Source organism: Danaus plexippus, chromosome 20, assembly GCF_018135715.1.
Source record: "Danaus plexippus chromosome 20, MEX_DaPlex, whole genome shotgun sequence".
Taxonomy (NCBI): domain Eukaryota; kingdom Metazoa; phylum Arthropoda; class Insecta; order Lepidoptera; family Nymphalidae; genus Danaus; species Danaus plexippus.
The window spans coordinates 455981-474410 of record NC_083550.1 but is presented as its reverse complement, the minus strand read 5'-3'; the positions used below and the strand labels follow the sequence as shown (position 1 = coordinate 474410).

General features: G+C 31.7%; 1 protein-coding gene across 4 annotated transcripts in view; it reads left to right on the top strand.

Moving 5' to 3' along the window:
* The first annotated feature begins 6044 nt into the window (after nucleotides 1–6044).
* The window catches only part of LOC116773834 (myosin-2 heavy chain), a 69701-nt gene continuing 57315 nt past the window's right edge, over nucleotides 6045–18430 (top strand). For all 4 annotated transcript variants that reach the window (XR_009753057.1, XM_061523903.1, XM_061523904.1 and 1 more), the window contains exon 1: nucleotides 6045–6250. The gene's annotated coding sequence lies outside the window, so the exon portion shown is untranslated. The remainder of the gene's footprint in view (nucleotides 6251–18430) is intronic.

The window sequence follows — 18430 nt, the reverse complement described above, 5'->3', positions numbered from 1 at the left end:
GAACCTTGTAAATTGTTTATCTGTCTGAGTTATGGCGCCGAGTAACGTTTGTTATATAGGAGTATCTAGCCTGTACATGAACTTTTATGCTCGTTAGGAAAAGATATATGATTTAATTTACATATAAATATATTAATATGGCGTAAAAAATTCAGCAATCGGTTCACATATATAAAATATATGAAGTAGGTACATCACTATGCGGTTGCATACATCACGTCTGTTACCATTGAGATTGCTTTACTAATCTTAATAATAAAGCGCATCTCAAAACTACATCACGCCATTGAAATCCATATTACTTATATAATGCTCAATAAGACCGTTAGAGTTTCAACGCGGCGCTTACTTTGACTTTGTAAACCACATTGACAATATAATGCCACTCTTGTCTACTTAGCTTGTGGCATAAGTTGTAAGGTATTGACAAGTTTTGTTAAATAGTTTTAAGCAGAGAAAAACTTACGCCAATGATTTATAAGAATTTTTAAGTACACATTTAATTAAAAATAAGTAATATAAATTTAACTCAGTTTAAATATTAAATTATGTAACAGTTAGATTCGTAAGTATATTCCAATATAAATTTGCCTTTTCGTTTAGTCCTAAAGGGGTCCAGTTTGTTAAATTTGCTTATTAATTGTGTCACACATATCCTTACATAATTTCTGCTACAGTGATTTTTTTTAATATTTGTTTTATTATTATTACTAAAATCCATCCGGCTAAGAAATATAACATATAGGTAAGGGTGTGAACGTAGCTTTAGTTTAAGTGAGACTGGGTCTAACAGAAGCGGAAGACAGGAGTTCTGTCTCAAATGCAAGGCAATTAATCTCAATTCCTCCTGTTGTTTACATACACATATTTATTTTAGATTCCAAAATGACTTTATGAAATTTTTGCCAAAGAACCTGTTCTGTTCCATAAACAACCGAAGAAATAAAAATGTTAATAATGTACATATGAGCTATAGCTGGCAACATCTCACGACTCACGAGCCTTCAATTGCAGACGACAATGTATAGAGCGAACTGGTTGTCGTCGTTTGAGAACATCCTGAGACCTTCATTAAATCTTAAATATTCTCGTAAACGACTTCGTATCACTTCATGAAAACTACTTTAATTATACATCGCTATTCGTATTCTTAATGGAGCACTGTGTTGAATATTGTAAACTGCATTTTGTCTCTGGGTTATAGCCACAAAGAGCCATGTTCTGTTATAACTTTAGGAATATAATAATTACAAGGCTGAAAAGGTGTTGGTAATATACCTACTAGCCAAACGCCGTGTTCAAACCGAATCATACAGGTTGATACCGCCAAATGCCATCTATTGGGTTACGTGTTTTCATATAAAAAACAACTGTGACGTGTTGTACGAAATGTCGGCGTTAATTCTATTCCATAGTTAATTTTGACAGTTACAGGTATAGTTTTATTCTCTTCATTCGTTTTTTTTTTTGTAAAAGTGCGTCAAAAATCCAAACATATCATCTAATTGTCTATAGATAAAAATATACAAAATGTCACCTAAGTTTTATAAATAGAACAATTTGATAGAAGCATGTTTATCTATTTGTTATTTGGTAACATGGGAACTACCGAAGAGATTTATAGGAGATTGTTTAAACAATTTCCAATCAAATAAAGTCCATATTTTTGTAGCTTGTACCAAACACCATATAGGTTATTATTCAGGCTAATGGTTCAAGTCGCCAATAAGTACTTACTAACATATGCTTACTAACACATATATATATGGAATTAGGTTCATTATAATTTTAATTTTTTTGTTGTTATATTGTTCAGAATATTTTTCGATGGCTATTTTATTTTATTTAATATATTGCAAATGTAACGATTTAACGTTGCAATTTTTTCATGGCCATTTTTTCATGGATAAATGGCGTGTCAAGTTTTTTTTACGAAACATGTTACAGTGAATGACAACGACACACGTCAACGTTGTAACGTCATAGTGTTGGGCAACACTGAGGCAAATGCCACTAACTAAGAGAGAAGAAGAAGAATACAGAAGCATTTATTGAATTTAATGTAAAAATTACAAAAAAAATGTGTAGGATTTAAACGGTCATTGCGAGTTCAATGACCCTCAGGTCACTATAAGTAATATTCTAGAAACGTCGCCTGACCTAAAATCAACAAATATGGAAAGAAGATACATCGACTTTGTATATCTCTTATGACAAACAGAAAAGTTAGGTACTTTTATCTATTCTCTATAATTTTTATTACAATTCAAATAATTCAGTAATATTATTATATTGTTTAAACCATTTTTCAGTATTTAACATATTAGAACTTAAATTTAAAATATAAGCAAACGAAATAATTAAAATGAAGCAACCCACAATATTGAATAAAAGATAGGAATTAATAAAATGTTTTAAAATTAATAACAATATTAGTGGTATTGAATTAACTAAATGTCATAACGTCTCGTAGAAACGCTACCCAGTAGGAATTTATTGGCTATGCATGTTTCAATTGCAACATTTAATTATCAACTGTTACCCGCTTACGTAATTTATTAAGTATTAATTTCTAGGTCATCTAGTTACTATATAAAGCAATGAGCACGTAGCAATATTCATGGATAGTTCAATAAAATTGCCCCATTGGCCATTACCTGAGTCGAGCTTAGTTAAAGGCCAAGTCTTCAGCGCCAGGTCTTCTAGGAAATAAACTTCATAAGCATTCCGTATGCCTTGCACGAGCTACCTAGACTAATATTTGAATGTGATGAGAACTACAAATGAGCCACTGTTGACGTGTAGTGTGACTAACTTGCAGTAAGCATATTGCCATTGCACAATATCAGACAATTTTTTTTAATGATTTTCAAAATGAACTGCGATGAAATCCTTTTTTTTTTAATATCTATATATTACTAAACATGTTCATGTCAACCTCATTATACTGTTAACGTAATGACAGTGCTAATGTATTTTACGTTTTTCGATTCCGTATATATAATCCATTTAAATACTTGCAAATAAACATAGACAGACATATATCTTGGTTTCAGTCAAGATCGGACCAGCATCTGTGAAGCTGTAAACCTACCTTCAGCTAGAGATAAATATATATTCAGTTGTATATGTCCCGAGCCTCGTCTTCAAATCATCCAGTTCTATAGCTGGTTGATAAGCTATACCTCGGTTTACGGTTCCTCTCGTCACACGGGAATATATAATGAATCTGAACACATAACTTATATCTTCACTGATGCAATAGACATGTCATTAGTGAGTCATATTGACGTGAGAGAAAAATGATAATATTATGTTATCACAACGGGAACTTAATAATATATATTAAATACGATTCATCAGAAATAATCCCGCACTTACTGTAACACAACGGTCAGGTATATGTATCTTAAAGTAAGAAATAACTTAATTAAACTGAATAAAATACTTCGTCACGTGCGTAAAAGAAAAATACTAAAATACTAGTAACCTGTGTGTTGCTGGCCGCTGACAATTATAACAAAATCTCTGTCTACAAATTAGCATTTCATATTTCATCTACGAGTTCAATCGTCGCTTATTTCAAAGCTTCTCCATATAACAAAAAGTTGTTGCTATTTTTGGTCTTACTTGTAAATAAATGTAATATTAGTTTTGTAATCATTTCATCATAGATCACTTTGGTAAATAAAATTACAGCCGTTGCGTTGATCGTGATTCTGTAATTTTACAATTTCCTTTCGCGTGTAGTTATTTAATCACTCTAATCTCTTATCTACATTAACTTGTCTTAATATGAAATCGGTAAATTAAAATTATTTGTACGTTTATAAATAATAATAACAGTTATACCTTCTCGGCATTCTATCTGTAATTCATTATGAGTTACCGGATATCAAACATATAATCCCTTAAACAAATATAAAACATCACACAGATGCAAAAATATAAAAATAATGTAGACACATTTTGTATCTACATTATTTTAATCAGGCGCTTCCGAGTTCTAAATTTTACGTTAATATGACTACTTTATTTAGGTGAAAGCGCCTGTTTAAAAAGGATAGCAATTTTTTTTTATGATAAATTAATATAATTTAACTGAATTATTGATAAGTAAAGAAACCACAGAATCCGCTGATATGAATGTACGTTTGTTATATTATTTTGATACATTTCACATTTCTCTGATAAAAGCTTTGAAAAACGGAAAACAAATCTTACCCAGCGCTTAATTTTAAAATAGAAGAGAATCAAAACACAATTTTTTCGTAAATCTATTTGGTACTTACAGCTTATTTATACTTCAGTCTTACTTACATAAACAAAAAAATAATTATCATGAAAGTATTTATTTATTATTTTATTATTACATATTTACGTCCATGGTGACATTAAATTTAGTACATAATATATTGTAATTTGACGTCACCTACTACATAATAATAGCGAATATTAGTGAAGCTAACTGTTAAAGCTACCAGGAAACTATAACTCGAGAGGAAGTCATAAAATGACGCTAAAAGCTCAAATTTTAGAATGTCTAATCAGTTCCAAAACATGTATTTTATAATATATTAACAGTAATTTTATTAGCCATTTTACAATATTTAACATAAAAAAAACAAGTTACCTATAACTTTTTTTCATACATGCAAACGTACATGTAATTAAATTGAAGTAGTCATTAAAGATTTAAAAGAATTTTTTTAGAATGTGTATTTTTTTATATATATATACATATATATTTTTAACATTTATGGCCCCTTTGTTCTTTCTTTTTTTTTCTAGATAATCCATTTAATATCTGAACTAATTTAGACCTAATTTTGAAATGATAAAAGAGTGGTTAATAAGACTACGGCATATAAATATAATGCCACGTAAACCCTTTGAGGCCGATTAAAAAGTGAAACAAAATCACGGGGGACAGCCATTATACATATGAATACTTCATGAAGGTTATGTAATTGCTTAAGAATAATATGTAACAAATAAATATGCGGGTCACTTGTATTTATAACAAACACAGCAATAATTCACAGCGTTCTTAATCTACTGTAACGTCAAAGTGGTTCATTATTCATTAATTAGACACATATATAATATTTGTAACAAAGTTTTGAGTTTAAGATTCAAGACTGAGCTACATAATTCAAAAACTATCATAGTATGTATTATAGATAAAAAAAGGTTTTGTTATCTGTATGATGGTTATTTGTCAAGATTATATACTGTGATATTTCATATTATACTTATTCTATGAAATATACTAGTCCTTATAGTATACTCATCTATAACTATTTACTATTCTTTACGATGTAGGTAAATAAAAACATTAAACTTTAGTAATTTTTCAAATGACTATTGATGTTGTAAAAATTGTTTATGGCCGCACCGACTGGCGACTCCTACATACAGATATAAAATGAATAAATAACGTAAATCCATTAATTTCAGCCGTTCCCTTCACAAGGTGATCGGCATGTCTGCATGTTTATCACTTGGTAGTGATACTGTATTTGATTCCTAATTAAATATTTATATATAGTTATTAAATCGATATCTGTAATTGATTTTATTACTTATTAATTAAATTTGTTTGTATGGAAGTAGGTAAATTGACTTTAAATTTTGTGTCCGTTTTTAACGGTAAACGAATCTGACCAAGTATTATTGAACATTACATATATTTTATCAAATAAATTGTTATTAAGTTATAATTATATTTGTTCATTTAAGTAATCTTTTGGTGAGAAATGTTTAAATAAATTCAAATACCTATACACACATCAATTTAGTTGGTGTCAAATGTGATACTAAATGAAGTAAATAAGGTATAAAGATGGAGTTATGCCCATCTAAATTTATATATTTGAGAAATAAAGTAGTTATAAATAATTAAAATAATTTAGAAAATAATACTAGCTTATTTAGATCAGCTATCAGATACTTTAGAAGTTTTCGAATGCAGTGAGTGGGAGATTTCAAGATCGCGCGCCATGTTCCGTCCAACGGCGTTAGCCCCTCTCCGGCCTCCGCTCGAGGCTCGTCAGTCCGCCGCGAACCGTCGCGTCTATTACATGGGGGGATATGTCGCTTCTCTTAGTTCTCAAACACCGCATATTTAGAACTGACCTGTGAACAAATAAACGTGATTAAAGGTGCCGCATAACAGTGTACTGAACTTGTGTCTTAGTGAAAAATACGTTGCAACATTATCTCTCTAAACATCTACGGCTAACGTTGCGTGAGTATTCTAAAGTTATTTAACTGTACTTTCCATCCATGGTTTCTTAAGGCTTGAGCTATGCCGGTTCTAAGGTGTGCGTATTCGCGGAAAAAAAACCTGTCGTTTCAAATGATTGGCCACGGGTTGTTTTGTGTGAAATGTTTGATCTAGGTCGCTACCTGGTAAGACACCATTTGTAGATTAACAACTATTTACATGAAACTTTACGACCTACTCCTAGAAGCTGGCTGTCGCAATGTTTGGGTACTCTAGCTTTCATTTATTTTCAAATTTAAACACCAAACTATATCCACCAATAGGCTTCGATTTTTATCATGACGTCACTAAAATTTTAAATCGTACTAAAAACAAATGGTAAGTGGACTGTAATAATAATAAAATCGAAAGATTATCAAATCGTTTATTAAACTATACAAATATTGTTGCAATTTGATGTTTTCTGTAAATAAAGTATATGTTACCATCTACCTGCAATAGATCTGTGTAATAAACAACAAGGTTAAAAATCCGAAGTCCCATTTCGGAGCAACGTGACGTTAAGTATTGTTAAACCATAAACAAATTGACGTATAAACTGTGAATGCTAATATTTATTACTAATTTGTATATTAACAATCTTAATGTGGCTAAGTTAAATATATTTAAAAACTGTATTACGTTTTTTATACAATTTGTGTCAGAATATACTGTGATGCTTGTTGCAATGTGTCACGTATGTGTGTAGTGGTCAGTTACATCAACGTATTGTTAAGACACCGAAGCAATTGAGCCATTTTAAGATGTAACACATAGATTCACTGCAGCTTTAAAAAAATATGCTATAATTATGTGAGCACGCTGCTTTATCTCATGTAATATTTATGTATTAACAGCTTTGGATGGCAGTGAAAGTAACGTTTAGAGTATTTTTAAATAAACCGTCACCGTATTTTATTTATAATCGTACAATAATTTCGCCATATAATTACCAAAAACATTTACACGGCGTACGCGTGTGGGTGGGTATTCCGTAAGTTATCGGATTAATATTATAAATAATACCCATCGAAAGACATGCATGTATTTATTTTATTAGCACTGGAAATAAATTCAACGTGGTATGTTGAAAGTAATTTCTTATAAAGAATCTATATTTACAGTGTTAATTGAATGTCATAACGAAGTAGCGATAACTTTGATTTTTTTTCTACGATCCATTCAATCGTATACAGCGTTCCTCGCCTAGATGCCTTTGGTACATTGATTCATTAGAAAACCTATATAAGAAAAATAACAAAAAAATCATTACACACAAGGACAGTATACTATGACAGCAACGCACAAATTTTTTGCTAAAGCACAAACCGCCGTGGTAGTGATAGATTCATTCCATTAATAATTAGTTTAAACAAATTTACTTAAAATAAGACACGTGCGTGATATTTCAACGTCAATTCATCAAATATTTTACATATTACTCATCATTGAAAATAAAACACAAATAAACTCTTGTTTTACAATCTCTTAACATTCGCGATGAATGTAGGCGGTTATTGTAACCTTTGTTGGGAACCTAAACATCTATTTACCTGTATTGCGTACAAGTAATACGTAGTCCTGTGAATGTCTTTGTAAAATAAATATAATAACTTACTTACCTAACACTTCATTTTACACAGGCATTAATAGGTATCTAGAAAAAATGACACATCTATATACATAACATTTAATTCACGCTCTCATTTATGTAATACACAAAATTACTCCACTAAACAAAAAAACAATTGAGTTCTCATCAATGGTGTGACAATGGCTTGCCCAAGTAGCACGCTTCCCATCACGGTCAGGTTTTATTCAGAGAATCGCAATAACTTTATATTCATCAATTGTTATAATTGGTCATTTTGTTACATTTGAAACTCATTTATAATAATGAACACACTCATCGAGTAATATATGTTAATAGCAGAAGATTTAAAAAGGAATCTGCCGTGAACGCCTTGTAGTTTTGGTGCTAATTTGACTTATAAACTCGCACTGTATGAAATTTAAATTTGCAATGCACTTTAGCCCACGTCTCTCTATCCGTACACAACAGGATCGGCAATTTATTTCAAATATATAATTAATAACCAGGCGGCGTCGCCATTGTTTGCAAATATTGCAACGCATTGAAGGGACATATTTTTTGTGAGGCGTGTCTTTGAATGTAAAAGGAAATTTGTGTATGCTTTTACGAATAATAATTTTTTAACTCGTACGTAGCTATCGACTGGCTGCGGAGCGATGTCCTATGGAACTTAACTAATTATTATTATATGTAATTATGCAGTCCTCAGATAAATTTGTTGCATAAATTATAAAATGTTTAAATCATTTAAAAAATCTATTTCAAGTATCGGTACCTGTCTGTCCTGTACCGTCTCTGTCAACTTAATGTACATGTACTATAAATTGTTGGTAAAAAATATATATTTGTTTTAAATAACGGATGTTGAATTATGAAATGAAAATATATGTAACTAAGAGTAGAGGTGGACCTCTCTCTGTCTTCAGATGATAGAAGATTTGACCAGGTTAAGATGTCTATACGACGCCTACACTACACTGCTGGACAAAGGCGTGTTTCAGACCCCAGTAGTCAATAATAATCAAGCAGATATTTGCTTTCTGGCATCGTTCAAATATTTAACATTTATTATCAATGGGAACTGGGTTAACGTAATAAGTCAATAATTACCATTGTGTCGATAAAATTACAAAGTATTTTATAAAATGTTATTCATCATATTATTACAGTACTGTATACGAACGTGAGAATATAACATTTGAAAATATATGACATGTAAAATAATTATTACACCAACGTAAATGTCTTCGATCTAAGTTTTGGGTTCCTTGACTATTTTTTCTACCTCTTTGTGTTCACGCTCGCTCGTTATGAGCAGTAACTACAATGACATTAGAAGTGTGATTTCTAATTAAAAAGTTGCTAAATATTATAAATACTTTGTCAACGTGCACATGAAGTCATCAAAGTACATACCGTCAATATTACATTTATACAGTATAGTGTAGGTAATGAGGTCCGAGTCGCCGGCGCTAGTAGTTTATCTAATAAATATGGTTATAATCAACACTGATATTAAATTATTGATTGTGCCGGACGTGAATTCGCAAATTGAATAAGACCTGACGCAAAAACTGTGAATAACCGTTATTGCAAAAAAAACCGCTTAATTTATTTTTTCTGTTTATACGTAATTCACAGATCTGTTCTGATCTCGCCTTGACATGCGCTTAGAATATTATCGTTTTCGTAACATTAGGCAATCTCTGTAGGTATCCATTTTGGGTAAAACATTTCAGAACGGTCGTCATGTCTGACAGTTTTAATGAACTCGTTATAGTAATATGCTGGTTTATGACAGATTAATTTTGATTGATCAGCAATATATATGTTAGATGTAAAACAGATACTTATTGATTACAAAGCATTTGTCGAAGGTCTCTCGGTTTAAGCGCGTCAAAATGTATGGCTGTATATTTTTTTTAAATAATAACCATTGAACAAATGAAACTAGTATTATTCGGATTTACTACGCGGATTTTTATTATTTAAAAACTACATAATCCCGACGTTTCGGTTACTTTGCAGCAACCGTGATCACGGGCAGACGAGGTGAATACTCGCGAAAATCTTAGATCTAACCATTGAACAACTTAATAAAAAAAAAGTCCGATCTGTAAATTTACCATGAATACCCCAAATTCCTGTGCATTACCTTAGTTCCCCTCAAAATAAACCTAAGTGGTGTTGCAGTACGTCATGTAGCAATATTAATTAAAAATATTAATTATTGTATGACTACAACTTTAAATAGAATTCATTTAAACAGCGAGCACTCTATGTATATAATTGTGTATGTTAGGAGTCGTTTGTTTTAGTGTATAAATGATAATGAATTTTGTTCACAACAGAGCACCAAGTAAAGTAATTAGTCCAGCGGTACACGATGACTGCTAGGAGTATGATCAAGGTGAGTTCGCTTTGTAATAAACTCGTCGGCCGAGTAAAGGGAACCGTGTTTCTGTAGCGTTCGCACAATATTTACGATAATTATAAAGTATGTGTCTTGGTCTTGTCTAAGGCCATATGACGACTGAATTTACGTTTAGTTTTAAAAAAATAATTAAGTAACATCATTACTGTCAGCAGAAAAATATTTATTCTTGATTATTACCAAATCGTTGATAATTTTTTTTTCCGAATTATATAAAAAAAATACAGACGAATTGAGAGAACCTTACCTTTATTGAAGTCGGTTAAAAACAATAAATACTTGAGAAAACATTTGCCTCCCTTCAAAGAATTGTCCTGATTCTACTTAATCTTACCTAAAGAAAGGAATCATTAAGCCGATGATTATTTAAATTGTCTAATTGTTTTGAATTATACGTAATTTGTATTGTAATTCAAGATCTAAATAACCAAGTACTTCATGAACAATGGTGTACACAAGGGCGTCAGCTAACGCTATATTGTGTGCTACAGATTGGATTGTGCTGTTGTCGACTGTACCGACCTTGAGACGATCTTGGCTTAAAACATTACAAATGATTTGTTATATCACCGAGGCTGATATAATTGTGGTAATAACGTTTGCATTAAAACTGCACTAAGGTCGCTGGATTATATTTTTTAAAGCTACTTCATTGGATAGTTGTTTTTCAAATATTATACGTTATATATGATTTAAATCCTCAAGATATATCAAAATGTATGTGCGCTCGTTTGTAATACTAGGCCAGCGCTTGCAATAATATTTTACACAAGCTACTGTTGCTGTTACTGACTCCTACCAATCAACTCGGCCGCGCGGAGTCGCTGTGTTCGTGGTTATATGTAATTAAAACGCCTTCTGTAAACTTTCATGCAACAGTTTCGTAAATTTTCCAAAGTGAACTATTCTATTAGTCTTATTTTCAACCAACTTCTCAAATTTCAATTTATTCGTTAATTATCATTGAAACTGTGTATTTTATGTTGGTATTTGATCTTTTTTTGCTTGAAAAGCTTTTTTCATACAATGAATTATAATTATGACGTAATAAAAAAATATTTTGTGATTTTTTTATAAATATTCTTTTTTTTTGACACTATCCCAAAAAACAGTCAGAGAACCTTCCCGAGCACAGCAGATGATACCAAAGTATAATTAGGTCTGAATATTTTGCTTTGTTAAAAAAAATCTCATTTAATTGTATGTTAAATCTGACATTTACAAGAGAAAGTTGTTTAAACCGTTTTATATGAAGGGAATATTTTCATATGTTAATATATTCCGGTAAAACTTAATAGTTATTTGCCTGCAACACCGACGCACTTCAGTGATTAAATTAGCATATTTTTTTATCTGAAACCATTGAAAGCTAAACGTATGTATCGAGTTGGGAATTCAATCGCTTAATAAATTGTAAATTCTAGAAAGGCTACGTTAATTCAACAATACCTAAAGTCTGAATTAATTGCTTGCATTGCAACGGTTCCGTGAACACTCCAATAAATATACAGTGACTCGAATTTAACATCACGCGAAGTCTGAATTGCATCGCTATCTCGAGTTGCTCTAAATCTATCTCTGTTAAATGATAGAATGCTCCGAGTCGGCTCCCTATCGCGAATACTTTCATTGTCACCCATACAACTAGCTTTCAGAAAACCCGCCAGCTACCGGACTGTTCTGACCAAGTGAAATATACATTCAATTTCCTTATCTCGAGATTAGCGTCTTCCAATTTCCTTAGCAGGAGTGGACCGTTTCGTTTAAAGTGAGTACTATAATTGAATAATGCTCTTCATTCAATATCCAGTAGTGACTGTAAATCATTTATGATTCCAGGTCGGTAATAATTTTCTCTAATCTTTGATGCAACGAGAGCGTTGAAGGAAAGTAACATCTATTGTTAGCTATCAAGGCACAATTTAACTTTTACGTTATATAGTAGACATTATACAAATTTATTTCCATTTATATGATTTTATATTAGGGAAAGATGCTCATTAAGATGGTGTTTTAAATTATAATCCTTTACGGTATATTTTTTTTCACTGGTTTCTTTTTTTTTTTTGAGGACGGCCGTTTTAATCTTTGGATACAACTGCGTATATTTTTGTATTTTCAGCATAATTTCGGCTAACTTGGATCAAAGTTCACGATAAATTTTAAAGATAACTCCAGCCTCCGTGTCAAGGTGACGCCCACGATAATTATCTCGTTTCGCATAAATTCCGCCTTTCTGTTCGATTTAAGGAAACCGTAATCATAATGTTCTTTATTCAGCGCGACCCATAAACAACGACAGGACGACAGTCTTCAGTATGATACCACTGACATCATCACAACACTGTCCTGTTATTTCATCCGTCACTTTTGGTCACGTCATCATAAAAGTAACTCTATTGTTTTATTGTTGATTTTAATATTTATATTTTGATTATTCTCACTCGTTTTGATGAAAGTAAGTCTACTTGTTAGTTGCGATTTCAAGACAGAACTGTTCAACCGATTATGGTACAATGTGAATTCAATTGTGTAAACTACGAGGAAATAAAGTTTAAGTCATTATTTTAACCGTAACAAAAGAACTATTTTACTTTTCATACAGTAACTTTCGCTAGGTCAGTCTTTGAGAATACAATGTATATTTATACTTTGATAGTAATTAAAAATATTATTTATGTTCCTTGCCTTTTAAAAGGAAGATCCGTTCCTTTTAAAATCAAGAAAATTTTGTGGGATCTACAGTCAGTCACGAGAAGCGCTACATTATGGTTATAATTGCTTTTACGCGACATACATCATGACTAATGTAGCAATTTGCAGTTTGACAACAAAAAAATATATCCTCTATGGCATTCAACATAAGGTGTCATTTCCTTATCTCGATCGATGAATTGCTATCGTATGTTACGTAAGCCCTCGGTTATTGTTACCACAAACTCCTCATAAGTAATATTGTGGGAATCATCTAACAATGGCACGTTAATATTTTATCCACCTGTAACCCCCCTCCCAATCCTCCTCCCCCCAGCACACAGCAGACTGTGAGAAAATAAAATAATGCGGGTACTATAAGAATACTAATGCTTCTAACATAAAGTTAGAAAAGGACATGCCAGTTTAAACTAAACAAATTGGTTCAAATCTAAAATAAAGGTTACCTATAGGTGCTATAAATATTATAAACCAAAAATCTACTTCTAGGTTACAAAAATACTTTCACTTATACAGCAGCTGTTCAGTCTAAACTCTAGAACAAGACCAAGACAGAATACGGAGATCTGTTTAGATTGGAAAGAAATATGACGTAACGTTCATGTACTAGTATGTAGTGATTCGGAAACAAAGTGTAGGGTCCAACCATTAGGACAAGAAATCCTATCGAATGCTAAAATTATCATCAAAATCGATTTAAGAACGAAAAAGTTATGCGCAAACACACAGGCACATATTTGTAAAGATTCGAATTGAAAAACTCCTTTTTTACGTCGATAAAATATTAGGAATAAATCAGTGCCTAATCGGATAATTTTTATTATTTAATATATGTTGGCGAGGACACCGATTATAATTATTACGAACCTCGCGTTAAAACGTTCGCCTGTCGTCTTACGGCTTTTTAATTTATTTATACCTTAAGGAATTAAAATTTCCTTAAAATATGTCTACTTTCTCTTCGACGATCTCCCAAATTGTATAATCCAAAGACATTTTACTTGAACGGGATTTATTATTTGAAGTTCAACCAAAGTGATGTTATTAGATGGGTCAAATGAAAATGCATTGACACAATGTCCATTTGTTCTATATTGTGTACAGAATAATTTTCACTCGTGGACCGGAAGCGGTGGGCGCAGTATTTGTTCCTCACAAACTGGTCATCGGTAATGGGTCCCATAGGTATGGAGGGAATTGTTTCTTTATTGTGGTTATGAGGGATACATGTTTGCGAAAAACGTAGCAATCTTGTGAGTGTCATTGCTCAAATCTCAAGTTTTGTCTTCAGATTCGCATTTCTGGTAGGATTAACAGTTTTGCAAGAGGATTTGGAAAACATGGTACACAATTAAATAGACTTAGGTACGTTATATATGACGCTTGAGATTTATAAAAACAAGTAATAATAGTTTTCATGAGAATTATAATAACACGGGTAAGTAATTGTAACCCCGAGTTACAATTACTTTGAACATATTCTAAGTCTAGTGTTTATGTTCTTATTTGAATGCCATCAAACCAAAGGTTTATATCAGATAAAATATTTTCTTGGTCATCAATAATAGGATGTGAAAAAAAAAACATTTGTAATATGCAACATTTTAAAGCTTATCGTTGTATATTTTTATCGATATATTTCGTTGCTTTGACAAACAGCATTACAGAGAGTAGTGACATGTACAGGAAAAAAGAGACTGAGTGAGCTACTGATAATATATGGTTAAATGGAAAATCATATTTTTTACCTTTCATAAAACTAAATGAGGGCTGCATTAGTCTTAAATATAGTAAAGATTTAAATAAGTATAATTGTGTTTTTAACATAACGTAATATTGAGCCAATACTTGAGTTATAATTCAAATAGCAAACTTCAACCTGCAACCTTCAGTATATCGTGTTGCAGTTTCTTTACAAAATGAGCCATCATGGCATAACTAATAAGTTTTGGTTCTATATTAAAAATTGGATTTGAAGTTATGTAATAATTAAATTCAATGCTCCAGTATAATAATTGATTTATAATGTTCAGTCAGTCGACGCGTTCACGATTCATCTGTCGTACCAGTACATGTGGAGACAGTTTGGTCGCAAGTTTAGGTCAAACGGAAATTGATACATGCAATCTGTAGCGGGCCGTGACGCCCTTCGTGTTTTGTTACCTAAACAATTCCACCAGCGCTTCGTATTGCAATTCAGAGTTAATATAAAATAAAATTGAATTTAAATAAATCATATAAAATAGACTAGAATAGCTTTATCAATATTTATCTATAGATTGTTATAATTTGTTTTTAAACGATTTTTTTGTTAAACATCAAGAAAAACAAACAGAGCCACAAAAAATTCAATTTATTGAGCGTAATCATATTTCAGAACGCACAGCCAAGAATTGGAATAGTTTGCCTGCGACTGTGTTTCCTTCGAAGTATAATTTGGTCACCTTAAAAAAAAGGGTGATTAGGCTGATACTGAGATGGGGGGTTCACCGCCTACCACTTCATTTCTACCTTACTAGGGGTGGAATGACAGTCAAGCAATATACTTTTTATGACATTCATAATTCAGGTCCAGATGCTGTATGGACATATAAATAGTTTCCATTGAATAGTTCGTAGCCTGCTGATATTGTAAACGTTTCAGACTACACCGCCGACTCTACAACGTAAACAGTGTTATGTTTAACAGAGGAACAGATGTTACTAACGAATTAACGGCTTACACTTCCTGGCTGTTTTTAGATTTTACGTAGACATATGGAGATTTTAAAGGTATTTTTGAACTTCTAACCGACTTCAAAAGGAGGCATGCTGTTTACTTTCCGCCTTTATAAATTACTTGATACATAATAATTACATTTAATCATATTCATTTTGAATATGTAACACAGTTTTATCTTTGAGCATGCTAATGTAGACTTAACATGTACTTGCAGTTACATTTTTAATAGTGCCTTTTAAATCGTAAATTATTTAAATTATTCAAGGCTAACTTGTTTTTATACAATTATTTGTATTATGTAGATATTAATTGAATTTGTAAGAACTAGCTGATGTCCACGACTTCGTCTGCGTTCTTTCATATATAAACAAGGTATATAATACGAGCCAAATGTTGATGTTTCTTAAACTTACATGAATTTGTATAAAATGAAGAGATTTAAATATTAAATGTTTATTTTTTTGATACTAACCCAGTGTTGGAGAAATAAACACAGGAAATGTTATTGAAATCTTTGTTCCTCACAGTTTCCATGTTGTAGTCACAGTGCGTAGTACAAACTTATATAGACGTGTATAATCTTTAACTGAAAAGTTTACGTGCAGGTACGACTACTCAATAATATTATACACACTAATAGTGCATGATATGATAACAAAGTAATTTTATGGATATAAGCAATCATATAATTAATTTAATTGCTTTTTAAGTATATTGAATAATATAAATTAAAACATTATCGTAATTTTAAACTCAGAATAAAATTTAAAATTTTATATATACGTCCTATAAAGCTATGGATAATAATATATCAAGTATATAGGATAATACGAGAAATACTTATGGATTGTTATATTTAAGTTATATTATTAACATTTAAACAATATACTTAACATGGCAGTGAGAGGTATGGCAAGGTCGCCGGCTTGAGACTGAGTAGGTAGATGGCAACGCGATAGCTATAATGATGATTTGTTATAATTAAGACTTGTATTACTTGATAATATGTATTCTTGTTAAAAATAACAAACGCTTAAACTAATCCAGCACATAAAGGTAAGCATTTAAAAAAATACATATTATTTGTTTGTAACGGACATATAGCCGATGTATTAAACTCTTTATATATATCGTGTTGTATTATTTATATTCGCTTATTTATAGCATGTAGCTTGCATCGAGTGTGAGTCGTCCGAATTGGGGGACAAAAATAAATTCGATTGTCTTCCGTCTTTTATGAGATGATTCACGAGTTTAGAATGTAAGGGTTTTTATTCTTATTATTTGAGTTTAAGCCGAATGTCACCTGAAACGGAAAATCAGATATTATATATATGATTATAGATATCGTTTCTATATTGTAATATCAACGCCCGCATTACGTCATTATTAAGATATTTCACCTGTCGCTCTTGACCACAGATCTGTTCTAGATTTAAGATAAATACTAACGACTGTCTTATACCTATTACATTTGTCAACTGTACCAAATCTTGATCTGCCCTTGTCATATAGCCTACAAGTAATCAGTGTAAACAATTCCTGTTCGGTGTATGTTTATTCGTGTAAATCATTTTACGGCTATTATAATGAAATATTCTCTCGGACGTTTCTAAAGTTTTGTCCCAAATTACATCTGAACGTCTCTCAGGTTAAAAAGTAATCATATGAGAGAAAACAACCGGCTCGCGTGGCCGACGACCAGATTGACTTGGACCCCAATAAAACAAATATCTAACAACGATTTCAAACACGCGTTTACATTAAGCAAATAATTTTTCACATCTAAACTTTTTCGTATTCTCATTAAAGCGTAATCTAGGAGATATAAATTTAATTTATCTTTATAATTTCCTAATACTATTTCATAAATGGATTCCTTTCAAATGATATATATTCGCATGTTTGGTTCCGTACACAGTTCTGTGATAACTGGTCGGCTAGGCGGTGGTCATTAGCTCGCTGGCGGACTGTGATGAGCGCGATGTCTTCCTTGTCTTACTATTGTTTACATTTTCTCACATTAACTGTTATAGCATAGTTGTTATTGCTCTATTTGTTGCTTCCTTTATATTCTCTACCAACATTTAGTTTTACATCACGTAACTAATTAAAACCACAGTACTGAGCTTTACACTTCAGACGTCACGAGTGCACTAAAAGTAAGAGAATTCGTATGAAAAATGATACATCCTTTTGGAGTATTCTCGCAAGGCTTTTCATTTGTAAATGAGGAATAGGTTTTTAAGTTCCTTCAGTCGACACCGAGCCCCCTTTAGTCTAGGGTTATTCAGGACCCGTCTCTAGAGGCAGCACAAAGAGCCAGAAGCCTTTCTGCCTGGCGCCGACGAAAATTATAAAACAAAGCTCTTCCAGACAAAACAGCTGTTAGGCACGTTCCCATTCAAACCTTCTAGTAATAAAAAACAGACCCATCTCAGTTGTAATAGAGCTGGATATCGAGTGCTGCAGAAAAACTTACAATGTCAAACCGATCTGGAATCCAGACTTACAGACATAAAGTTGATTCTTGCCTGTCATGAGAAGGTCGTTACGATAAATGTCACTGCAATTCAATTCCGGGAAGAGGATCTTTGGTAGTTCTGACACTAGGGTGTATATTAAAAATGTAAATCTAAAAGTATACTTTATTATAGTCCATGAGTTTATATATATATAGACGAGTTAGTTTTTTTG